The sequence below is a fragment of the Crocuta crocuta genome, unplaced genomic scaffold, assembly GCF_008692635.1.
Source record: "Crocuta crocuta isolate KB4526 unplaced genomic scaffold, BGI_CrCroc_1.0 scaffold154, whole genome shotgun sequence".
Lineage (NCBI taxonomy): Eukaryota > Metazoa > Chordata > Mammalia > Carnivora > Hyaenidae > Crocuta > Crocuta crocuta.
In genome coordinates, this window is record NW_027530545.1 from 10,283,552 (window position 1) to 10,311,500 (window position 27,949).

Here is a 27,949-nt window from a genome sequence, read left to right on the forward strand (position 1 = left end):
ACTTTCCTGTATAATTGGTAAGATATGAGTAAGCAGACTCAATCTTGGGAACAATTAAAAATGTAGAAGTTCCAAGTGACTTTCCAGATACCTTCTTTTGAAAAAAAGGACATAGGTGGTCAAGAGCTGTGGGCAAATGACACTTTCTATAAAGAAAAATTAAGCAGGTAGTATCATCTGCAAAACTGATGCAAAAGCATTTAAGATACACAAGTGTTAAAACTCTTAAGCATGTTTATTAATTCACTTGACAGATATTTGAAGGTTTTTATGCACCAAGCAAAGTGCTAAGATCAGTAGGATTATAAAGGTAAATCTTACCCACACCATGCATGTAAGAAATATGCATTGAAAAATACAGCCAAGAAAGACACATCAGATATAGATAGATGTGATAAAAATACAGATTCAAATATAGCTGTATGTGAGAACTATACTATCAGATAGAAATTGGTGTGCCACAAAATATGTACAAATACAAAAATATCATAAGTGATGACTTAAGTGAAATGATCAGGGAAAACTTGGAATATAGGGTCTTGGGTCACCGTGGCCCTACAACGGGGAAGAAGGATTATTAGACCTAGGACCAGTGACAGCAAAGACTTAAGAGTGGGAAACTATGACAAGAATTAGGACAATAATGAGGACGTTTGACTAGAATAAGGGTGCCTAAAAGTAATCATTTGAAGATGAGTTTGTAAATAAAGTAGAGTGATATTATAGGAGGGCATTGAGTGTAAAGTTAAGGGCATTTGGCTAATACCTGGTAAACTTTTTGAAACTGTTGACAAGGGACACGCCGTTGTACATTGCAAGAGCGCTTTCATGGGAGAATTAAACTGGCAAATGTTCACAAAAGGAATTACACTGAGGAGAGGCTAAAAAAAGGGAACAACATGGGCTACTGTAGCAGCAAGATGCAATGTAAATGGCAAGTGAGAAGTTAAAGAGGCCTGCACTTAGCGACAAGAATGAGAGAGAGAAAGAATGTTGTAAAGACATTTTAGAGACACGATTGGCAAGCAATAGTAACCATGTGGATTTAGAGTTAGAAATTCTATTTTTTTTTCCCTTTGGCAAGTATTATCTGGCATTTATCCTGTAAATTTCCATGTCTGCTAGAGCTATTGGGGTAGAGGATAGGGAGGAAGGAAGGAAGGAAGGATGATGATTTACCTATTCTTCTCCATCTTTTTAAGCAGTATTTGACAGGGTGTATAACCCCAGAATGTCATGCATTCACCCTCCATTTAACTTTCCATCTATAAACTGACTACTGACTCTACTCCCCCTCCCCTTGGTTTAAAAACATCTGCTGATGAGCTGGTATTCTAGAATCCCCAGGCAATGAATAGAGGAGGGGTTCCCACAGCTCATCTTAAAACACGGGAGCTTGTGATAGCACCAATAAGAATTTAAATGATGAAGTTTCAAGGTATATCGATTAAGACATGTTCACATCTCAAAATGAATAATGAGCTGAGGACAATTAAAGGCTAAACATACCAAAGCCATCAAACCAATGAGAGAAAAAGAAAATAGTAATATGAAACCCCATAACAGTCACTAAATTTGGCTAAGTTTCAAATGAACTTCATTACATTGGTGCCCCCGCACCCTAAATGTGCACTATCTGCCATATTTCCAACTCACATTTAAAAATGTTTAGTTCCTTCTTTTGCTTGATATTCAGTCTAATTCTTTTGTGTGCTCTTATTTCCTACCACTATATCCCACTCCGCACTTACTGATTCTTTGGACTGGGATTGAGCTATCATTTCCACATTTGTACCTATTCCCCATCCCCCCACTGTATTCCTGTTCGGATGACTCATTCCAGATAGGGCCATGAACACCTGAACACAAACAGCTTCAGTGGTTTTAACCAGTGGTGTAAGCGATCAAGGTGTCAAATGCAGGGTCATTGTCTCCTTAGGTCTAACAGTCTTGATGTCTTCCAGTCTCCTGTATCCTCTCAAGTCCTTATGTCAGAGGGTTTTCATGATTTTTTTCTTGGGAAATATTTCAGATTCATGATATTTTAAAGCTATCTATGGGTTCAGAGAAGATTAGGAAAGTCTAGAATCATACCGGCACTCCAGCATAGTGGGGGAATTAGTCATCCAAACTGATAGATGGAAACTATATCCAAACCCTAAAGAGGGAAAGTGGGGGGGGGGGGGCAGAAAAGGGTAGAGATGGGCATGGTGGACAGCAGAGAAGTGTATTCCATTAAATCTTTCCTAATACAGCGCATCTTGTTTGGATCATGTGATTTGAGCAGAATTTGGGGGTCAGTTTTTGTTCTCCTCTCTCCCATTTGTAGAATTGGTTTGCCCAACATCATGACACACATGTTCTCAGTTACCATAATAGACTACATATGTAATGTTAACTACATCATTTCAGAGCTCCATTTGCAGATTCTACATTGTATTTGACTCATACTCCCCCCCCCCAACCTCAAAGGAGACAGGCTGTTAATCCCCATCCTCTGTGGGAAGTTTAAGCTATGGTGGGCAAAATGTGAGGGAAAAAAATAAAAAGGCTCTGTGTCCCAGTTGCCATGTTAGCTGTGATACACACAAATATACATTTGATCTCCAGTGTCGTTCTTCATTCATTCATTTTGGAAATCACAATGCCGCCCTTCAGCATTGTACCAGGGAAACTCCAAGCAGATTTTTCTAGATGTGCATGCACTCCCTTTACAGTGGAGTTTACAGCAATGGTGAATAAGGGCATCTAAATGTGTACTCTTTAGGCTGAATCTTAAACTTTTGAAAAGTCCTGTATGGCAACCCTGGCTTAGAATTTGTCACAGAGAATCTGTGTCTCAAAGCACTGAAGGGAACAGTTAAAAGAGATTGGCTCTTACCCTCCATATACCTGATGTGAAATCTAGGTATAACAAGAAAACAGGAAAGTTAGAGTCATTTGAATGAAAAGAGGAAGAAACTCATTCATGGAAAACACCACATTATGATTTCATATTGATACTTTCTAGCTATGTTAAAATTACATATATCTTTCTTGGTGAGAGTAGAGAGCTTGTGAAAACAACTGCTTGTTTCTGTGTAAAATCTGATAAAAATTGTAGTTGAAGAGACAAGTATCAGGAAAAGGGAATACTGAAGCGAAATGATTACTGCAGCTGTGACTCTTACATTAAAACATCAGCATTTTGTATTTTGGTACTTCAGAAAGATATTCAATTTACAAAATAATCTTCATTAAGCTAGTTCTGTTATAGTTTTGTCCCAGGGGACACAAAAATGCTTCAGTTATGACTTCCAAGAAAATTTATACAAAAATGGGAAGGGTATAAAGAAAAATTATTCAAAATAGATTTGCTCCTCCAACTAAGGAAAACTATGTATATGGTTTATACATATGAACACTTCAATGGGATTAATGCTTCATATGACAACAATATTTTAGATATAAGTGCAGTTTTCAAAGAAAACAATTTTCATAAGACAATGTCTGCATGTTTTTTCTCTAAAAACTTATAAAAGGATCACTAATTATTTCCATCTTCATTTAATTTTTTTCTTCCATGTTCACCTTTAGAAATTCTTTCAATGGACAAAAATGACTGCTTTCTTTTCAAGTAGAACCTTTATAAATCTAAGTTAAAAAATACTCTATTAATATGCGATTGTAATATAACAGAACATACTGAAAAATCTATACTTTCTCCACATACTTTTGCTTGTTTCTTAGAGGATTCAACAAAGAAATCATTATATTAAAAACCATGATATCTGAGGACTTGAGAAATAAAAATTTTTTTCTTACTTTGAAATCACAAATGTTACAACAATAGGTGCATAAAGAATACTTTCCACTTAAAAGTGACAATAAACAATATAAAAAAACATCAAAGAGGGCTTCTACAATTTTAAACATGAGCAAAATTAAATAGCAACTTTCCAAAGAAAAATAAAAACTAGAAAACATGATTATGAAATCAACTTTAAAGCACTAAAGAGGGGCACCTGGGTGGTTCAGCCAGTTAAGTATCTGACTTTGGCTCAGGCCTTGATCTCATGGTTGGTGAGTTCAAGTCCTGCATTGGGCTCTGTACTGACAGCTCAGAGCCTAGAGCCTACTTCAGATTCTGTGTCTGCCTCTCTCTTTGCCCCTTCCCTGCTCGCACTCTGTCTCACTCTCTCAAAAATAAATAAACATTAAAAGTAAAAAAAAAAAACAAAAACTAATGAAAGTACTGAAAAATTATTTGAAGTTTATTGGATTATTTTTACTTTCAAATGTATTTAATGCTTATACAAAAAAGAAAAGTAAGATGAATATATACACAGAAGTCACAGTTGCTGTAAGTCAACTTTCCTTTCTAAATGTATGTATAACTATGATTTATAATATCTGATCAATTTCATGAGCACCCAGAAACTCTTGTATTAAAGATCGCATTACACTCTTTCTTTTCAAATGCTGCTTGGAGATTGACAGAATTCCATACTCTACTGTACATACCTTAGACCTATCACTCTCATCTATCACTCTGCATTTCATATCAAATTGATTCTGACACATCATATTTGAATAAAACAGTGGTAGAACATGCATACTCATTTACACTTTAATATTAATTGTTACACTTTTTATGCACTAAATAAATGTACATAATTGGTAAGATGCAAAGGAATCAAGTCAAATTAGCCAAATATGCGTAGTAAAAAAAGTACTTCCCTAGCTGATGCATTGCTATATAGCAAGATATAGATATATAGATATATATAGTAAAGTATATGCTAAATATCAGTATAGAAAGATTTTACATCCCTATGTAAAGTCATGTAAACAAATATTCTCCATAACCTAGTAAAGCAGAATAAACGTTCATTGAGATTAGACTGGCATTCAGGAAATATAATTTGTCTTTATTCTAAAATTGAAAGAAATGATTTCCTACTCCAAGCCCATCTACTGGGGAGGACAGAACTCGAGTACTTTGCAGAGTTCAGGCAGCCCCAGACCTTAGCAGCAAAATTCTCTTTGGGGTTAATGACCTCTAACTATTGGAAAACCTATGAGAAGAGGTGAAGAAATAAAAGATTACAGTTAATCAACTGGCTTTCAATAGAATCTCCTTCAAAAATAGCTCTGTCACTGTAGACATTTTACCTTCTCGTTGGCCAAAATCAAGTTTCAGCTAAGAATATGATTTAAGAAAAGCAGGGGGGAAAGGCCTAATTGGTCACCAGTTTTCCTAGTAAGATCAAATCACAGCAGAAATGACAATTAGCATCTGACTTACACAATTAGCATAAAAGTGGTTGTAAATAGAAATTTGGGACTCCTTAGAAACATACTACATACCACAGTATTTACACCACAGCAAAAAAATCTTTAATGTAGTAATAACATTTGAGCCAAATAACTACAGAAGACAAAAAAACTTATAAGCTGATCTTCCTTAAAGGAAAGTAGGTTGTGTGTGCAAACAGGTGTTGAAGATGTTAACTTAAAGTCAAATGCTAATGTCCCACTCAGCTGGAGGTCAAAGGACCTCAATCTATGAAAATAGTTTTGATTTTAAAAAATAAATGAAACTGGCCCCTGACCTTACCAATGACCATGAACCCAGAAACACTTTTTGGGTTTTTTTAACAGTAAACATAGCTCGCAGATCCTCCTTTAGAGCTATTCACTTTTTTCCACACTCCTAGAACTGTGTTTCTAAGCCTGGCCACTGTTGACATTTTGACCCAGGTAATTCTGTGTTGTAAAGGTCGATCCTGTACATTGTAAGAGGTTTAGTAACCTGACCTCTACTCACTAGATGCCAGTAGCATCCCTCTGTACATTGTGACAATTAAAAATGTCACCATACATTGCCAAATAGCCCCTGGGGGGAAATTGCCCCTGTTGAGATCTGCTTTTCTAAAGAGAGAGGAATAACCTTTGTTAAAGGCAGGCTCACAGAAGAAAGCAAGAAGTAACAGCTGACAGCTTTACAGAAAGGGAAAGATTGAGGAATGAGACACTCATTCGACAATCACAACTGGCTACAGAGCAATCTGAGGTCATTTAGCACAGGGACTTCAGTCACTACACTAAGTATGAACTTCACTACAATAAATATGAATAGGAATTATTTTATTCTGCATTAACATAAAGGTGCCCTACGGTGAGAGCATCCCTAAGTTAGGGCTGAAAAAGATAAATTATGTTGACTGTGGTGATCCCAAGTCATTAAGAAATTGTTAGCATTTCTTCAGTGTACCTCATCCAAGAAAATAAAAAACTATGATACATTTGACAAAGATTTCTACCAAATGATTGATCTTTTCAAGATTTGGACTGATTAATATTTATTAGAAAAAATGCTTCTGGATTTTTCTGGATATATATCTTAGATTTTCAAGACCATGCTGATATGGAATATTTTCTTTTATTTGTAGTTTTTCCTTAACTAATGGTTCAGGAGAAGATATCATCCATAGGGTTTCCTGATAAAACCCTTCTCTATTATGTTATGAGCCTAGTTTGCCTAACAGGTCTTGCCCAAGATGAATGCTGGGAGCCCCTGCCTGGTCAGGGATTCCCATGAAGACATTAGATAGAGGTGTGAGGGTGAGGGTAAGAACTGGCCAGTTTCTAAAGCCTGGGTCAGAGAAATCTATATTAGTCTGGGTTCTCAAAGGAAACAGAACCAATCGGAAATATATCTATATGTATAGGTACTTAGAGATATAGAAAAAGATCTGTTGTAAGGAACAGCCTCACGCAATTATGGAGGCTGAGAAATCTCAAGATTTATAGGCAGAGAACACTGGAGACTAGGACAGTCCCTGGGATAGCTCCAGTCTAAGTCCAAGTCCAAAGGCAGGAGGAAACTATGTCCCACCTCAAAGACAGTCAGCCAGAGAAAGGGTGAATTCTCTCTTACTCAGCTTTTTGTCTTATTTAGACCTTTACTACATTAGCTGAGGCCCACCCACCATGAGCAGGTCAATCTGCTTTACTCAGTCTACAAATCCAAATGTTTATCTCATCCAGAAACACCCTCGTAGATGCACCCAGAATTATGTTTAGCCAGCTATCTGGGCATCCCAGAGCCCAGTCAAGTTGACACATAAAATTAACCATCATAGAACATAATGTGGAGAAAGCCTGCATGGTGGAAAGCAGGAGAAGGAAAACCAGAAAGGACCAGAGGAGTCAACTACCCTAAACAAAACAACGGAAACAAACAAACAAACAAACAAAAAACGGTGTGGCTACTATCATCAGAACAGGGGAGGTGAGAGATGAAATGGCTATGTATATGTCAAAGTCTTCTTTTGCAAGAAACTTTAGAATCTGACATACCCCTGAGAGCAGACAAATAAATCAGCAAGCCCAACTCTAAAGTTTGAGAGTCAGTCTGAAAGTGGATCCTGGGAGTTAGAAACGAGATGTGACAGGTGTTAATCTTCCCATCATGAAGTCTCATAGGTCTCACTTCTTCTGAAGGCCCAGAGGAAAGGGTTAGGATAAAGGGATTCCAGAAAAAGAAGCAGAAGGGATCGGAAGGAAGTCAATAATTATGTTCTCTGTTCAATTCTGTTTTAAGTGTTAAAATCAATCAGCAACCATTCCTAGAGACAAACTGCAGTTTGGAACCTTGCTCACTCACTAATAGCTATGTAATTTTTGGCAAGTTAGTTAACATCTCTGATTGTTAGTTCTCATATATGATATAAATACACAGACTTAGTAAGAGCCTAATCAAATGAGCACTCACATTTGATCGCCCTACCGGTAACTAGTCACCAGCTTTCACCCTTTCTCAAATGAAGGTGGGCGCAAGAGAACGGAGCTTTCATAAGTGATTGCTTGGGGTCATGTTGGACTCTCTCAGGTCAGTGCTCTGCCACTTGTCCACAGTGTATGTCTCAGTATCTTAAGTTTCATGTTTCTTTTGTGACCAAACAGACCAACTTAAAAGTATCATTTTTCTCTTTTTCTAGTTTTTTTTTTTTTGAGAGAGAGAGAGAGAGAGAGAGAGATGCAGGAGAGAGGCAGAGAGGGAAACAGAGGATCTGAAGCAGGCTCCAAGCCTACAGCAGAGAGCCCGATACGGGACTCAAACCCAGGAACTACGCGATCATGACCTGAGCTAAAGTCAGACACTTAACCTGCTGAGACATCCAGGTATCCCAAAAAGTATCATTTTTCATTAACTTTGCAATGATATGTATTTTCTGCGGTTAAACTATCTGAATGTACTTTTGAGGTTATGGCAACGTTTTCCAGTATCTAACTTATAGGGCAAGGAAAGGCAGGTCTGGGTCCTGTGGATCCTGAGGTTTATGCCATTTGGAGTACCTTTTTATTTATTTCTTTTAGTTTTTTACATTTATTTATCTCTGAGAGAGAGAGAGACAGACAGATCATGAGCGGGGGAGGGGGACAGAGAAAGAGGGAGACACAGAATCTGAAGCAGGCTCCAGCCTCTAAGCTGTCAGCACTGAGCCCAATGCTTGGGCTTGAATTCATGGACCAGGAGATCATGACCAGAGCCAAAGTTGGAAGCTAAATCGATTGAGTCACCCAGGCACCCCTGGAGAACTTTTTAAAAGGAAAAAAGTACATATATGCATACATATGTATATGTGTGTGTGTGTGTGTATGTATGTATATGTATATATGTGTGTATGTATATACGCACAGAATTACTATGTAATACATATGTATATATACACACAAAATTACTAATATAAAATTAGGCATGAAAGAGAATGCTTCACGAGACATCTACTTCTGGGGTTGGATGAGAATTAAAGACCGTGAATGAAAATACTCAATGCCTGGTATTAAGAGCTTCTCTTCAGCAAATGTTAGCATTATGATCCTTATTGTCAATGTGATCAATAATGATTATCTGGCATGTGCCAAGTCAAATGACACATGAGGATGTGAGAGGTTTGGGGGGGGAGGGGCAGTATTGGTGATGGGCGTAGCCTTCCTACATCCTCTTTTATTGTCCTCTCCCTAAGACAGCTGCCCTCTGCACCCTGGCACATGGTAGGAAGAGATGCCATTTGAAGAAGTACCAAGTAAAAAAAGGCATGCAGCCCTACTGGCCTAGCCAGCAGTCAAACTTGCGAAATCTGATGTCCCAGTCATGTGGGGCTGTAGACCTAAGAAACGGACAATAGAACTATTCTGTAGGGTCATAGGGGAGTTCTATTGTTAGTTTCCTGAGGAACCTCCACACTGTTTTCCAGAGGGGCTGTACCAGTTTACATTCCCACCAACAGTGTAGGAGGGTGCCCGTTTCTCCACANTCTGTAGGGATAATAGCCACAAATGTGATTATAATACAATGTCACCAGCAAAATACACATATAAACCAACACAATGAAAGTAGGGACAAAGTACCAACAAAATGAAAGTAGGGAATTAATTCTGTCTCACAGTATGAGAGAAGTCTCCCATAGGAAGAGACATTTGAGTAAAATTTTAGAAAGGAGGAATGACACCCAAAGGCAGGTGTCAGGCAGGTGAATGGGTGTGGGCCAAGTGAGACAAGTAGCACCCTGAACTTAGGTAGGGTGACTAGAGATGGAACTGCAGAGGTACTTTGGGCTGGAGTTTTCTGTCACATTAAGCTGTTTTGGCCTTAGGGAGGTGGAAATTAATTAAGCATTAAGTTTTCTGAGCTTTGTGAGAACAACCTTAGGGGTAGTTGTGCAAAGGTCACTCATAGAAGGGTGAAGACTACTGTCAGGGAGAGTGCCTTTGTGTAAGGTTGCACAGGCTATGTACTGAACAACTCTATGGGAGTATCATTCTCATAGATTATAGTAAGGACAATACTCTGAGTTTTAGAGTTTCCCTACTTCTAGGGAAGTAGCCTAGATGAGAGATCATGAAGAATCAAAAAAAAGACAAGGATACAAAAAGAATGAAGAGCAAATACCAGTGCCAAGAAATATTTCTGAGAAGCCATTAGCCAGTATAGTACATGATACTTTTCTTCAGTTTCTCAGATTGTTGGTGATGCATTAAGGAAACACAGTTGAGGTTGGGGCAAACTTAAAGTCAGAAGCCAGTGAAATTTAAAACCCATTTCAGAAACAAAGCATTCCTTCTTAGAACTTCATGTTGACCAGCCATCATTAATGCTACACAAATATTCAGAATTAAACATGGTGGCAAATGAGAGGCTGGGAATTCAGGCTGTTTCACAGTGAATGCTCAGAATACTTGTAAGCCCTTCCCCACCCAGATGCTTCTTGTTTGGAAAAACAACAAGACAAAGTAAACAGACGAACAAAAACATCATTTGTTTCCATTTAGAGAGAGTTTAAGGAAATAGCATTTGTCTTATTTTTCTCACCAGTTTCATTTACTATGGATTTATGGAATTCATGTTCACATTACCTTTAGGGCCCGAAGAAATCCACAAGCCCAATAGGATGCCACAACACAGAAGGAAAGGATCAGTGTCTGTGGACACCGACCATGCACCAACCATTCTTTCTGTTCTGTTCAAGCCAATCTTCACCTCCTCTCCATATACTTCTAGTCACCAGTTACCTGGACTAAACTTTAACTGCTAACAAACCCCTGAAGCAATAATATGTCAGTGACTTGAGACTTTCTTTGACATTTATATCAAAATGGGATTCTCTTGTCTCAAGCTATCCTACCCACTTAAAATAAAACTAGTCTGTTTATCTATAATCCCCAGCAAGTTCATGGTTAGTCATTTCTTCCTTATCAGATCAATTATCAATAACCAGAATAGAGTATCAACTGCTTGAAAACAGTAGTTTTTACCTCCCTATCTTATAGCCTTTATTTTCCTATCACATGGCTGTCTGATATTTGAGAGACTTAACAGAGGTTACCATTTATATTGTCATGTCCTGGGAGCTTTTCAAAGATTCAGAACCTCAGGCTTTACCTCAGACCTACAGAAGCAGAATGTACATTCCTACAAGATCCCAGAGACATCCTGTGCACAGTAGGACTCGGATCTGCTATGTGGTAAATGAAGCCACCCAGGTACAAGGCTGACAAGCTGCGTTAGCAAAACCACCTCAAACACACACACACACACACACACACACACACACACACACAGAACTTATAAGCCAAAGAGAGTATACACAAGTTTCCCAAACAGGAAGAATCTGGCCAAAGGACGGTTCAAATAAAATGATGAAAGGATGCAACACACTCCAAAAAGGGAAAAAAAGACCACCAAGAACATGGGAAAATGCAGGCTCCAATTAGAAGCATTGAAGTTTCCAAGTTTGGAGGCTGATTCCAATAATTCAACTCTTAAAGGCTGCCCACAAAATACACAGAACTTGGTTCCTTATTTGCATATGTAAATACCTTCCAATGAGGGCAATATTCATCTCATATCGTATTTTAAGATGATTATAGCCAACCTCAGGTGGTTAAAGTCGTTTAGCCTTCAGCCTTGTACCTTATACCCCACCTGAGGCGTGCTGAGCTCCTTGGAAATGGGCTGCCTGTTGTGCCTTGCTGCTTAATTATTATATTAACATATTGAAGCTTCCTTTGAATTAGCTCTTCTCTGTGAGTGTGTTTATTCTATAGAAAAGCCCTTCAGTGATTTGCAATGAAGGTAATTTTTCTTGTCAGCTTACTTCAAAAATCCAATAAGTATAAATCCAATGCAATTTGAGTTTTGCCAACATTTTGCTTCCATTTCATCCTCTTTTGTTTCCTTCACGATTTTTTTTTTCCAAAACCCCAAGTGCAAAGCTTCATTTTCTGAATGCAAAGCAGGCTGCAACCTTTCTCAGAATTCACAGTGCTGGTTGGCTGCTCTGGCCCCCGTCATACGGGGCACCTTTGCCCACGGTGGGCAGAATCCGGGCTGCCTGTGAGAGTGCTCTGCGAACTGTGGCCCACTTGGCAGAGGCTCATTCATCAACTAATTGAAAACTGACAAATGTTCATATCTGTAAGGATAAAGCAAGTGAATAAAAGCTTTTTTGGAGCATTGCACATATAAAGCTGTCATCCCTCAATTCATAGTCTTCTTTATACCTGCTGCCTAAATCTAAACCTGTGGGGTGCTGGCAAGGATAGCCTAACTGGGAAACGAGAGACAGAGAGATGGAATATTCTGTGGCATTCCAAGTCAACATCCACTTCTTCTCTGGTGGAGAAGAGCCCTTACGAGTATTAAGTCCTGTTTCTAATTATTTTAGCCACACCCCCACAAGACATCCTCTTTTTTTTTTATTTAAGTTTAGCATATGGTAAGGACTAAAGTTTAAGAATAAATGTTGATTTTATTTGAGCCACATGCATACCCTCATGATTTTTTATTGTTTAAGATTCAAGGAAAGAACTGTCCCCCAACAGGCTGAACATTTAGCCAGAACAAGAATCAAATTGTAGGCATCTTGGTACCTTCTCCCCCAAGCCCTTGGACTAGAGATTGGTACCTCTAGGGATTGGTGCTTGGAGATGCTGAATTGTAAACATACTACCAACCTCGCATCAAGATGCTCAAATTTCTTTTTAGCTAAATCTGACAGAACAACAACAAGGGGAAAGGTAAAATGGAAAAACAATAGCAAAGACCTCTACTGTATCATCAAAGAAATTAGATGTTTTACTTGATTCATCTATACCTGCCACCCCCCAAAAAACCTTCCTAATTGCTCTATCCTCACACTGTAAAATGTTTCCAGAAATTTCTCTCTGCAAAGATGGCTTTTTTTTTTTTTAAATGTTTACCTATTTTTGAGAGAGAGAGAGACAGAGTGTGAGCAGGAAAAGGGAAGAGAGAGAGAGGGAGACACAGAATTCAAAGCAGAGCCCAGGCTCTGAGCTGTCAGCACGAGCCTGACACGGGGCTCAAACTCACCGACCACGAGATCAGGACCTGAACCGGTCCGATACTTAACTGACTGAGCCTCCCAGGTGCCCTCTGTAAAGATGCCTTCTAAATGAACTACAATCTTGTTAACATCAGTTACATGTAGATTTTTTTCTCAATACTTTATCTTGTTTCCTTTTCTTAGCATTACAAACTCAGCCCCTCACCTCATCTACGTGAGACAATGTTTCAGATATACAGTGTCATCTTTATGACCAAGGGCTACTGTCAAATTAGACAAAATGACTTTGGTAATGCAAGATCTCAGGGGAAAAAACAGAAGACAAATTAGCAGTGGCTACAGAACCACAATGTAACCTCATTTTAATCACAAGTGTTCACCCCTCAATGTGCAGGGCTGATAGGTTGGTGAGCAGACTCAGAATAGATCAGTTCCAACCAAGTTCAAATCAAGTGGCAGCAGCTAGAGATATGGGTGGTGGGGTTTGGTGGTTACAAACACTGGCTTTAAACTCAGACAAGCCTGTGGTCCCTGGTTTATCTTGTGTGGCACTAAAAACAAAACACAAAGGGAGATTAAGAACAGAGAACCCTCCGGGAGGGTTATTTCAGTGAAAGGCAATGAGAGATATAACAAGCATCAGGGAACATCCACAACAGGATTCATCGTCAACCTTGATCTTCCACCTTCAGGTTTCAATTCTCAGTTAAATATTTTTTATTCCTTTTACAATACAACTGAATAATAATTGAATGCCTACTTTCTGCTAGGTATTAAGGTCTCTGAGCTCCACATGGCCTGGCAAGTAAACTTTCATAAAATAACTACAGCAAAGTGACACAAAACTTGGCAGAGATAATATGCATAGAGTGTAAAACACATGATGATGCAATAAATCTGACTCTAAAGGAAGGTCACATTCAAGGTGGGTCTTCAAGCAGAGGAAGAGTTTGCCAAGAAGACAAGGAAGGAAAAGGATTCCAGTGAAAAAAATGGAAAACAGAGCCTGAGAAAGGTTAGAGGTCAATGCCCGAACCCCTCCCTAGTTCAAGAGTCAACTGTAATTAATTCAAATTTAAATAGTTATATGTGGTTAGTGGCTATCATATTGGAAAGTGCAGACCTCAGGTTAACATTCATTCTTTTACTTTGTTTTGGTATAGTCCTGAAGCATTTTTTTTTTTTTTTTAATGAGATCTTGAAACAAATAAAGCTCTCTAGAGTCAAACTGCTTGAATTCAAACTCAGGCTGCTCTTTTACAAGTGATTTGACCTCGGCAATTGTGTTTCACTACTCTTTGCCTCAGTTTCCCCAACTGGCAAAATAAAAGCACTTACCCCTGTAACATAGTGCCTGACATATAATACCGGTAATAAATGTTAGCTGTAATTATTATTTGTGAAGATATAGTCTCTAATACCATGCTACTGTTTGTGAATCTACAACTTCCAATAGAAGATATGACTCAGTTCAATGTGAATAAATACATGAAATGAATCTCCACAATCCTGTAACAAGGAATAACGCGGTCAATGTAACACGTGTCCTTCCTACATGGCAGCTTCAGAAGATTTTTCTTTAAAAACAGACAAGCCATTAGCTGGAACATCTTTCCTTCAGTTTTACATCAAAGATTTGTTTTGTTTTATTTTTTGCAATATTTCGACCATAGCTTTGTGACCATTACATGAAAAAGACCAGGAAAGGAGCCTTAGCTAAATTTGTAAAGTTTGTGAGTTTACGTTACTGTTACTTGACAGATGACAATAATGTGGCCTTGTTCGTAAGGAAAATAACTGTTTCCATCCCCTACCTGTGAGTATGAAGATATTTTATGTGCACAGGGCTACACCATAAACCTTATTAGTCTCCTCTGGGGGAATAAATGTAGTTTAGTTGCTGGCATTAAGAGTAAAGCAGTCATTTCATTTAATACCGACTGAGATAAATTCAGATTAAGTGTATATTGTGTAAATAAGAGTGGTGATAACATTTATCATAAAAACAGCGCACAGGACTATACTTCTATCATCGCACACACGCACAAGATTTTAAATTGTGCACCATACAGCATATTTGAGTTACACGTCAACCTCTCACAATATATTATTGATCCACTCTCACTATAGTCTATTTTCTTCCTCAGGGAAAACTAAAAACTTCCTTATCAATTTGGTCAAAATTTTTATGACTACCATAGCTTTATCTGACTTTAATACAGCATAATATATTCTAACACATCAGTCCATAGTATCTTGCCCATCTCTGTTCTACATATCACTCCTCCTCATAATATGATTCAACTGAAGGAATCTTCCCAAAGATCAATCTAAATAAATAACAGGTAGCTTTCAGGCAAACAAATGAATTTGCATTGCTTTATTTTCATCATAAATGTTTCACCTAATTACCGAGGTACCTTCTTCAGAAACACAGAAACAACATTATAAATTAATTAGTGGTGTCCCTGATGATTTTTTAGAACTTCTGTGGAATGTAAAAGCCAAAAGTAAAAAATAGCCTGCATAGCCCAACCAGAGGACACATTATATTCAAATACTAAAGTCCACAAACGTGTCATAATATTATTTGTGGGATACATTTTGAATCACCAAGATTTTGTCACTGATCAGGTGTTACCCTATTTATTTTCAAACTCAAGGTCAAAAAAAACGCTCCTCCCTTTTTTTTCTTTTGTTATATATGATCCAAACAAACAAAAACACACATTCTCTTGAAAGCAATTAAAGGACTTACTTTTTTCTCATTGCAGAGTAATACAATTATAATAGGGAAGATCATTGACATGAAATAAATGTACTCTCATTATATAAATATTATAGCTTTTAATATTAAAATGTAAGTCTGCTTAATATTAACCAAAAGCAATGGTAATAACATTTTTACTTAACTATTTGTAACTCTATAAAAAGACTCCTTTCTTAAATTATACCTTCCAAATAATTGATCATTTATAATGTTTCTAAGTGGAAATAGTAAAAGTTAATAATTTCTAGACATAAATTTAAAATATCAAGATGCCTAAATGTCATTAAATACAGCTATGATATTTTGTGGAAAAAATAAACTTAAACGTAATTCCTACAGAATAAGTGACATAAATATCAAATTAGTTCCCTAAACTTAATGCTAAAGCTCATTTAAAAGTTTTAAATGCTTCAATATGTAACTATTATTTAGGTTTTGGTTAAATTATCTTAATGATATATAATATTATAATAATATAAAAATTATAACATAATAATATTATATATATCATTATAAAAAATTTGGACTTTTTCATTATTAGACATTAAAGTGTCTGCTAATTCTTTCACTGAAAACCCAGCTAACGCAAGTTGTTTTCATTCTTGGGTGAACTAACAGCAGCCTGAAGGAATTAGTGCTGAAAAGAAAAAGTCAATAAAAACAAAAATATTTTGTTTGACCAAGTCAAAAGTACCAAGAGTGGTTTGGTTTAAATGATGTACTAATTCGTAAACTAGGTCTGATTCTGCCTGACTTAAACAGCTGGGATTTTTTTTTCTCCCTGAGTAGCTGAGGAATCAGTTTAAATCCCTCTAATGCAGGCATCATATCTTCAACATGCCTTTTTTGGCAATCCCAGTGAATTTTTATAAAAGGAATATAGTAAAACAGAATGCTAGTTTCATGAAAAAAGTATAACGTGGATGTTTTGTATAACATGTGTACATACATTAGAAGTGGGCATATGGGCAACATTCCAGTGGAACTAAGGAGCAAACTGGAATCTCTTCTGAACTGAGGACAGAACATCATAACACAACAGGGAGAAACTCCTGGCCACACTCTGGACTGACACCTTTCAACCTGTTGAAACGGGAAGCGGCAGTTTCACGGTAGTTTACCCAACTGACCATTGGTGAGTCATCATGCTGACAGCTTCAGAACCATCTTTCCCAGACATATATGGAATGGAAAACATCGAATAAATGGCTAATTCACTTAATTGACACATTCCCAGAGTTTTGTAAGTACTCACTATGCTCTGGTCTCAGAGATATCAGAAGTACATTCTCAGCGTGCATTATCTCCCGACCTCAAATTCTTTATCCTGTCATGTTGTGTCTTTGGGCATGTGGCTTCTATTTTGCCAATGGTCTGTACAGGGCTCTCCATGGAATCAAAGTCATTCTGCCCTGATCTTCCTTAATTTCAGCTTGCTGTTACCCTTCCCGTTGTTTTTGGTACAGAATAGCCCACTGTAATAGGAAAGAAGACTTGAATTATATGGTATGTATGTGAATGTGTGTGTGTATGTGCATAAAAGGATTGAATAAGAAGCTAGAGATATTTATACTAATGACTGAGATAATAGGTATTTTAGACTATCACTGTTATAACAATGTAAATTGTTAGTAGTAAAATTTTATACTACTCTTTAATCTTAACGTGTTTTCCATGTTTACTGGGCCATAATCTAACCTAAATAATCGACAGAGATGTTAAGTAATGACTGGCACCCAAAATAAGTGATAATCTCATTGGAAGGAAAAGCAAGTAGCCAATGACAGACCTATCATATTGACTATAAGGAAAAATTATGGATTATTTTCCCCTCTGAAAAGGGTAAAAATTAAAACCTATGAATCTATGTTATAAAAATATATATTAAATATCTAGGGAAAAATAATACATATGTGTGTATATAGGTATACACACATACATGTATAGTTTTATCATATGTAAGATACATTTGGGAAATTTTCCCCTCATCCTAAAAAACAGAAAAGTACCCAATGCTTAAATGGAATGCAGCATAGATTGTTAGCGGTGGGGGTGTATAATATAGGAAGTTTCATATTTCATATTATCGCATTGTTTAGTATCTTTGAGCCTCTGCCTAGCTGGTCAACATGTGATTTCTGGTTCGATGACAACACACCACCAAGCAATCCCACACAATGAACTACATTCTACCAACTCCCCCAGGGCCTCTGCTACTCAGAAATATGCCCATTTGTTTCTCCTGCACCGCCATTAACAGTAGCTGTACTAGCTGTCATGTCTGTCTTAAATCTTCAAACCCTTCAATTCACTTCCTTCTCCTTACTGTGACTCTATTTCTTCCTTTCCCGAGAAGAATAAGTCCATCTGATGTGTGCCCTCCAATTCCATTTCCTCCACCTCAAAACTATCACAGTGCCATCTTTTCTCTCTGGCCTCCATGCCTCCAATTTTAAGGGGAAAAGCATAAAGCAGTTCTCAAAATTCAATTCTGTCTCTTGTGCTTTTTGTATATTCAAATCCAAGTTAGTTAACATAGATATAAGACTAATTGCAGAAATAGAATTCAGTGATTCATCACTTACAAACAACACCCAGTGCTCATCTCAGCAAATGTCCTCCATAATGCCCCTCACCCCTTTAGCCTTTCCCCCCACTCAACACCCTCCGCCAACCCTCACTTTGTCTTTTGTGCTTTTTACTCGTCTGATCTCACATCATCTATTCATTCAATCATTCATTCAATCATTTGCTTACTAGTTCAGTCAACAAATACTTAATAGGTACACATGTAGTACAGTAATTTGAAGCCAGAGGTGGGTTCTAATACCTCTTCTATCCTTTTCTAGCTATGTAAGTGCAGGCAACTTTCTTAATCTCTCTGGCATTCGGTTTGCTCAGCTATAAAATGAGTAATAACTTCTTCATGTACCAGTATGAAGATAAAAAGAGAAATGGCAGATTAAACATTTAATACTGTGCTTAGCACATAATAATCTTCGTGGCAAGCTAGTTTCTGTGGGTTTATAGTTGAAACATGTGGCCCTCTTCCTTGAGGATGATGTATATGAAATATATGTCTGTCATGTGTATATATGTCTCTATATATGCCTGGGTATATGAATGTATATATGTATGTGTGTGTGTACATATACACATATATACATACATACGTATATAGATATAGATATAAATACATAAAACCTCCACAGAGCTGAGTAGTATAATATAATATGGAATACCTAAGTGAAATAGACAAGTGGCAAGTGACATGTCCACTTGGAGATTTAAAAAGATTTTATTTATAATTATTACAAAAATATAAAATACATAGGAAAAATCTTGACATGAAAAACATGAAACCTATATAAATAAAACAATCAAATTTAGCCAAAGGATATAAAAATGTGCAATGAATTGAAAGATAGCCTCCTTCCCTGGATATTATAATAGCTAGAATATCCTGAATGCAGAACAAAAATCCCAATGTGATTTGTTTTTGTACTTAAAAGAACATTCTAAAATGCATCCTAAAGGATAGATATGTGGTAATGAAGTTGGAAATTTTAAAAATGCAGGCATATGGTGGGAAACTTTTCCTACTTGATATTAAGAGGTATTATAGAAGTATAATAATTAAAATAACATGGAACTATCCCCCAAATCATCAGGCAGAAAGTGGAATAGAACAGATATCTCAGGAGTAAATCATAATTCATATGTAAACATATAGGATACAAGAAAAGTGACCTAATTTGTCAGTGGAGAAAAATATAATTTAATAATTAATTCAGTATCTGGGCCTTTTTAAACTAAATTACATATTTATCCCCTCAATAAAATTGACCAGAAAGTCAAGACTTGCCTTAATTCTCACATCAAATATCTCATATCTAATAAACAAAAAGCAAGAAGTAAGTTGTAAAAATATTTTATATGTATCAATTATAGTCCTAGTATGTGAATTCTTCATGCTAATCAATAAGCAAAACCTAAGACCTAATTACAGGAACAATCAAGTGATGAAAAGTGTACACATGCAAATAAGCATGTGAAAAACAATGTATAACCTCACTCTCACTCAACACAAAGGAAAAGGAATTGTAAGATACACTCTCTGCCTGTCAAAATTAGAATGAAATAGGCATTACACAGGATTCCATGTTCGTTACAGTAAAGTCAAACTAACACATTATTGTTTAGAGAGTAAATTGGTACATGTAGCATTTTATTTGTTCATCTATCTATCCATTCGACAAATATTTGGTGACTATTTACTCTGTAAAGAACTATTTTGGGTAGATGGGAAGTTAGCATCAAAAGTGTTTAAATGTTTCCTTTTTCTCTTCTAGGGATTACCTCTCTCAAGTCTACCCTGAAGAGATGAGCAATGATGAGCAACAGTGAACATGTAAAAGATATTTATCACAGTTTTAATAGCAAATAATTTAGACACTCCACGTCAACATTTTTTTTTAAATGTTAGAGGCCTTGAGGATGACTGACAGGAGTGAAAGTTGCACGTAGTACAATTACAACTTTGTGATACAACAAAGATTGAGAGAAGTTGTCATTGGAGGGCAAATTATAGGTTGTTTTGGTTTTCTTTTGTATATTCTATTGCTTATAATAAGCACATATTACTTCACCATTAAAAGAAATACTCTTCAATTTTAAATTTAATGGAATAATAAGGAAAGACATTATTTTCACCTAAAAATATGAGAGGTCCTCAAAGTCACCTTTGAGACTTTGCTCTATCATTATGCCTTCACTTTTGCATTTTTGTCTTTCCTTGGCACAGAAGTGAGTTCAGGTCTCTCCTATTGAAAATTTATGTTCTCCTATAGCTTTGAGCTAGCCTATATCTTTCCCACCTGTTATTACTGCCAAATTTCTTGAAAAAGCAGTCGGTATAGCTTTTTTCACTTTGTTGCCACCTATATATCCTTTGCAAAATGTTTCCCACTCCAATATATTTATTGACCCATCTCTATCTCAGATTACTGGTAAGTCCATTCCAAATTCAGTTACCTCCTTCCTTGCTGTAATCCTTGCTCTGTCTACCTTGTTTGATTTTTGGTTTTCCTCTGACAGTCTTCTCATCAATAGGTCATTTCTTTTTCTCCCCCTGCCCACTTAAATAGATGCTTTTCTCAATAGTTCGTCTGGACTTATGGTCTCTTCTCACTCTCTATTCTCTCATCCTTGACACTGTTATCCAGTGTCACATACTCAGTTACCGCATTTATGCATGTAACTCACAGATCTCCAGTTTGCAATTTTCCCAAGAACCACATCTCCCCTTCTTCTCGGCTGCGTGCTAGAGGTTGACATCTTAATGTTCTTCAAGTATCTCAAACTCAACACATTTAAAATCAAAATATTCACCCTGCCCCTAAAATGTATTTCCTGACAGAAGTGCTCAGGTGGCTCAGTTGGTTAAGTGTCCCACTTGATTTGGGCTCAGGTGATGATCGTGTGGCTCATGAACTAGAGCCCTGCATTAGGCTCTACACCCACAGTGCCTGGGATTCTCTCTCTCCATCTCTGCCCTTCCCCTGCCCATGTTCTTGCAGTCTCCCCCCGCCCCCCCGTCTCTCAAAATAAATAAACTTTAAAACAATGTGTTTACTGACATGATGTCTCTATTTCTATCTAGTTTCCCATAACATTTTGCATACTGAGCTCAACATCTTAGACTACATCTTTGTCTTATTCCTCCTCACCCAATTAGTTGCCCAAGACCTAACACTCTTTTTTTTTTTTTGCTTTGTTTTTTAAATAGATTTTCATTTCCTTTTTTATTCTTTGCAACTCTGATTTACCTATCTTACCCTTACCGTCGTGTAACTTGGTCTGCTTTCATAGGAAGAAATCCCTGGTCATTAGTCTTAACTTCTCCACACTCGCCTGCTGTCCGACACATAGCCAAAGTTATCTTCCAACGGCACTGCTGTGACTTTATCAATACCTACTCAAATGGCTCCCAGCTGTCACTCAGAGTAAACATTCTCTACCTTGGCATTCAAGAATCTTTTCGATCCAGTGCTAGCCTTTTTGTTCTTCTACTATTGTACAGATTTTCTATACTGTGATATGGACCACTTCCTATGTAGAAGTTACCCTTTCTGAAATCCGTAACACCTGTCCCAAAGAACCAGCATGAGGTAACTGTGAGAGCGCAGGCCTCCCTGGTTTTCCCCACTGACTCTTTCTTTTAATCACTTGTATGGCAATTACTGACTTCTTTTTGCTATTACTCATGAAAATGCCTTTCTTCCAAGCTATACTGTAAGGCCCTTGAAGACAGAAATTGTATGAAATTTGCCTAGAATACACTACAGCACCTGGCAGAGTATCTTTCATAGGGCAAACACTCAAATACTCAGGTACAAATTCATACAATTACAAGCAGCAAACGAATGCTTTTGGTCATTACTGTAATCATGTATTTCTGTTATCAATATTGGTTGATTTGGTATCCTCTGTAAAACTGTTAAATCTTCAAGAAAAAGAATATTATCTAGCCTTAAATAACAGGTAATTCGTTGTTTCAGAAATTCTTGGAAATCTACTACATAATAAAAAGCACTCTTAGCAGGTGTTCTATTCCTTACCCATTGCTTTGTTAAGGAAGAGGTGTATAAAATTAAGATGATATTGTTACATTATGATTTGTCAGGGATTATTCCATAATTAAATCTTGATTATGAGGGTGACCAGTAGGGTTAAAGTCATTTTTGATCCAATTAAATCTTTGCAGAAAAACATAGGTGAATGTACAAGTTCTTAAAAATTGACACAATTAGATACCCCAGCGATATGTGAATCAGGTAACTCTTATTTGGCAGGTTTTTGAAGGGAAAATAGCATCAAATGACCAGTGATCTCCCTGAGCGCCTTTCTTATTTTAATAGCTATTACTCTCAATCCATGCTCATCTCCCCAGAGATGCCCTGTTGGATTCTTTTCCTGGAAAGGTCTTTCAAAAATTAAAGATAAATACAAGTCTCAGAATACCAACAACATTTCTCTCTGAGACATTTTCCTATATGTTAAACCAAAATGGGATGATATTAGAGCCCAGCCTTGCTCAGATCAGGTGAAGCTTTCCCTGGGTAAATCTATTACACAAGACCATTCCCTCAGTCCCGAGCCAAAAGAAACAAGAGTAAAATCACAATAATATGGTAATATCATTCCAAGATCCCAAACGTAGCTGTAAAACCTCAGCTGGAAGTTGGTTTAACCTCTCTGGTATTGTCATGTGACCCCCGAGGTGGTACCTTCCCTTCTATAAGTGAATAGAGCGATTACCATTACCCGTGGAAGCCAGAGTTCCCCAGTGACTCGGAAGAGTCTTGAGAAGGGATAAAGTTTCATAGCTTATTGCAGTTCCTCCAGCACTGAAATCTCCTGGAGCCGAAACTTGTTCACAAATGATGAGGCATTTGAAGGTGCCTGAAATAAGGGCTCTCTGCTAAAATGACTGGCTAGTGAACATCCCACCTGAGAAAATGATGACAAATCACATTCAGAAAGGAAACACATAAATAAATAAGACCCTACAATGGAACACAGACAGTGGCTAATAAGCTGACTTTGATTCAGGCCTGTTGAACTCTTTAGGTTCCTACTGGCCCATCTGGACTGGAGGTTTTGAAGGCTGCACTGATCTTTTAATTTCTCCCGTCTGATTCCTATGATAACTCCTGTACTCTGGATAATTAGGGAATGGAGCAAACACATTGCCACCCTTCCACTAGCAGGGTAAACGCATTGCTACAGGTTTGCCAGCTCTTACAGAAAGCCTCCCGCCAAAGTGCAATGTCACCATGGTATCTCTCTCTGGGCGGACCCGCACACTGCAGAGGAGAGGAGAGAAAGTTAAACATGTGGGGACTTAACTGAAGCCAACCCGGAATTTGGCTGTCATCCCACAAGAAGCAAAGCAGGAATGACAGGACTCCCTTGCATTCGCAAAACACTTGTTGCCACGTCTGAACGGATTTTCAAGCGCCATGGTGATCATTGGCTCATGATCCTCCTTCCCACTGGCTTCATCGGTTACATGCCGAGCGTATTTTCAAATGGGCATTCTTTGATCAGTCTGGTGATAGGAGCATTTTGCGCAGCCCACTTACAGCCACTGGACAAACGCTACGAACTAGGGGAGACCAAGTGTTAGGGTGGGGAGCGGGGCTACACAGAGAGAGGCTCGTAGCTACAACAGGGAAAGAGAGAAGGAAAGAGAAACAGGGACATTCGCAGAGGAGGAAAACGAGCAAGTGACACACAAAAACGATAAGGGAGGAAACTAAACGTCTCCAAGACGATTTAGCAAGCTTTTGAGAGTCACTCAGGTGGAACGAGATGGCAAAAGAAGGCTGAGGGAACTCCTTCCTTGCTGAGATTGCATCTGAGTGTTTCTGTGGAGAGCAGCCCAGCTCCAAAGAGAGGTGCTTTAATGTTACTTCGCCCACTGGAGGTAAGAAAGAAAGGCAGCCACAGGAAATGGATGTTGAAGTCAACTTGTAAGCCCACATAGGAAGTGCATGTTCCATTATGGCGGTCCTGCCTTCTACTGGCGACCCTCTGTGGGCACCGTCTTTGTGGAAACAGGCAACAAGCTGCCTGCAAGGAAAGAGAAGCATTTTCAAAGAAACACAGAGATCTGGCTATTTTTTTTAAAGAGCATAAATGCAAAGGACAAAATAAATGGGTTAGAGAAGCACATTCAACTTTTTCAGAACTGTGAAATGAAAGGGAGGGGGAGAGAGCACAGGAGAGAGAAAGGGAGGAAGAGCTCTAGAGAAAGAGGAGAGCCGACTAAAGAAGCCAGCCCCCTGTACAGACAGCCTGACGCCAGATGGCTTCTTCTAATAAATATTCAACCTTAACTCTGTTCCCATGTAACTTTGTTGTAAAGCTGCCAGCACACCCACACAGATCTGGGCCAGCAAAATGATTACAGTAGTACAAACAAAATAGTGCAATAGAGGAAACAGACAGACAGGGTCTTGTCCACAGACAGGCAGGGCTGGAAGAAGTGAGCTGATGGACCTTTAGATTTAATGCTTCGGAACTCCTAATAAGTAGCACTGAAAGGGGAGGGGACCTCAAAGGGAGAGAAGAAACATTTAACTCATCTTCTCCCTGCTTCAGGTTTCAGCACTGAACCGTGTACATTTCCTTTAGAGATTACATATGAGATGCTATACCTCAAATATTATTTTCCAATATAATCTCTACATGCAGAGTAATGGGAACTTCACTAAAGTCCCTCCTTGTTTCTTTAATTGCTGCAAAAGATGGGATTTTGTACTTCAAGAGTTTCCATTTGGATTAAAAATAGAATGATTCGCCATGATTTTTTCTTTATAGAACTTTGAAGTGATTCTCTACCAGTGCCAACTTCTTCCTCCCTACCTGATTTGTATTTAAATTCTATTTTAAATATATAGATGCCTCCTGATTCTGTGGGAAGGAGGATTCAGTATGTGTTCCAATGTTTCTTAGGAGATCATTTGAAAATAATCATGCCAGATGCAATGCCATTTTAATAAAGTAATATATGGAAACTTTGAACCAAATAATGCCAACATTCAACTTAAAGAAGTGGTGATATGGTGAACTATTATTTTAGAAATGTATATTTTGGAGTACATTAAAATGTGATGTTAGCTACAACTATTAGAGAACTATATCAAGCTTTTTCAATTTCGGCTTTCCAATGATATATATGAACTTCTTCTGGTTAGAAATGAGCTAAACCAACAGAGTCATAAAATGTGGCAACTTGGAACAAATCATCTAAAATGGTTGTTATAAAAATGAGTTCCTAAGTATATTTTACTTTCCATTTATTGATCTGATATCTAAAATAGTCCAGAAAAAAAATCCTAAAAGAATTTATTAGAAGCCAAGGTTTTTCTTACCTAAATTCAAGAATATATTTCATAGGGTTCTTTGATAGCACCACATGAATGAAGACATAAGAAAAACCAACAAAACAAAAAAATTAAACACTTACAAAGAGCTAGATAAGTTTCATTAAGTGCATACTGTTGTTTTGACAGTTTGAGAATCTGCACAGATTTTATATTTTATTACACTGACATCAAAAGCTGTATTGATAGGAAAGGACCATGTTTCTAACAAAGAGACAGATAAAAATTAGCATTTATCTTCTAGTGATATTGAGCTTTCTAAGGGTAAGTCATAGTTTTTTCCCATCCCACAGAGAACAGTCTCAGGGAACTGAAAATGCATTAGAAGGTTAAGCCTTCCCAGTTAAGGACACAGTGGAGAGAAATCCTTGAAAAGATGTGTACAAGTTGCACACACAAAACACAAACGATACAAGTATATCCATATACAAATTATGCAGTTGTGCATTCAAAAGAGGTAATGGCATGCAATAATAGGAAATTATTTGAACATCTGTTTGCACATTAATCTGCATATTTTTGCACATGCAATCATCCATTTGCATCAGCATATTTTGCATGTCGCATGCACACGTTAGACACCTGTTATTAAAAACCAGGTCCACGATAGGCTGCTAATTCCCTTAAATATCATTCCATTTTCATGAAATTTGTCATAGAGTCCAAAAGGTTGTACATTTTATAGAAAGTAGCCAATATACTCAGGAGCATATTAGTTCAAAGTATGTGCCCTTTTTCCTCATTTTTGCATAGGTAGTAGATTTCAAAGAGGGAACCAAATTGGTAGGTAAAGAAAGCAAGACAGCATGGCAGAGACAAATCATGACACAATCCAGTTCCTTCCTTCTGATAGAAAAATAATCCACCTCTGAGGAATAAATTGAGAAATCCTGCTCATCAACCGAGCCAACCACCATGTTTACTGAGCACCTAATACAGTCAATAAATATTCTCTAATTCCTTGGTTAATAAAGGATTGCATAGTTTAACTTAAATGTCACACTTAGGGGTGCCTGCGTGGCTCGGTTGGTTAAGCGACTGACTTTTGATTTTGGCTCTGGACATGATTTCACTGTCATGAGGTCAGGTCCCAAGTCAGGCTCCATGCAGGATGTAGATCTTGCTTAAGATTCTCTTTCTGCCTCTGTCCCTCCCATGCTTATGCAAGCACACACAATAAGTGCATAAATAGATTAATTAATATCACATTCACTAATGGTTTCTGAGGTTAGATGGTATGTAACAGATGATATATCAGACTCTATTCAGATTAGCAGGCCTATCTCATTTAATCCATATGGAAATAGCCTTTGAGCAAATACTCAAAGAGTGAGAGAAAAAGACTGGGCTCTATTTTTAACCAGCAATGTGATCTTGGACTAATCTCTCTAGTAATTGATTTTATAAAATGGGGGACTGGCTTGAGTCGGCAAGTATAGTGTACATATGGTGCTACCAGGCCCTTCCTTAACCGTGGTAGACACAAAAACTCCATGCCGGCACATAACAATCCATGCCAGCACACTGTCCCACTGAGCCTGGACTTAGCCATAAATTCTTTCTTAACACAGCACTCCAGGCAACCACCACCAACTGATCAAATTTGGCACACAAGATGAATCTATTTTCTATCCCTGGACTATATTATCTCTAAGGCCCCTTCCATAAACGGAATCAAGAACTCTTATAGAACACTAAAATCCTATGTTTTTGAAGAAACTGTCCTAATGACTTCATTGTTTTCTAATTACAATGTACCAAATATGCTCTAAAACTAGTTGACCAACTGCTTGCTCTATGTAGAATTTCACTGCAATAGTATTTTAAATGGATTTAACCCATAAAATATGCTAAAGCAAAATAATGTTCAATCTATTTCCCTGTCTTGGATTATCCATAAAGTACTTTCTTCCAGGCAGCTATGCAAAGCGGATCTGGGAAGCAGCATGCAGCAGCAGCAGAGCACAGCCCAGCCCTTCAGGATGGGAGAAAGACAGCAGCCGTGGTCCCAGCTCCTGCCAGACAGAGCGTTGGTGGTGTGATAGAAAGCACAGAAACCTGGAGGCACGTTAAAAGGACATACTCAGACAACTCAAGTGATATGGAAAGATGGGAAACAAATGTAGCTCTCAGGGAGGATGGGGTTTTGAGAAAAATCCTGGGAAATCCTTCAGTGTGATAAGCATTGCAAACAGCTGAAATGAATCCATCAAAAGTATATACTGAGTGTTTGCTTTGTGTCCAGCACTATGCTATATTCTTAGAGAAGTACAATAAAAGACTATAACACAGTGCCTGCTTTTCGAGAAATTGCATTCTGTTGGAAGAAATAAAACCTATAGATAACATTACAAAACTGCTCATAGGCCAAG

At 37.7% G+C, this 27,949-nt stretch overlaps 1 long non-coding RNA gene across 2 annotated transcripts in view; it reads left to right on the plus strand.

Annotated features, from left to right (window-relative positions):
- Positions 1 to 27,861, plus strand: part of LOC144234499 (uncharacterized) — a 53,723-nt gene extending 25,862 nt beyond the window's left edge. For both annotated transcript variants that reach the window (XR_013335980.1, XR_013335981.1), the window contains exons 2-3: positions 19,977 to 20,035; positions 27,493 to 27,861. This is a non-coding gene — a long non-coding RNA (uncharacterized LOC144234499). The remainder of the gene's footprint in view (positions 1 to 19,976; positions 20,036 to 27,492) is intronic.
- Positions 27,862 to 27,949: the final 88 nt, after the last annotated feature.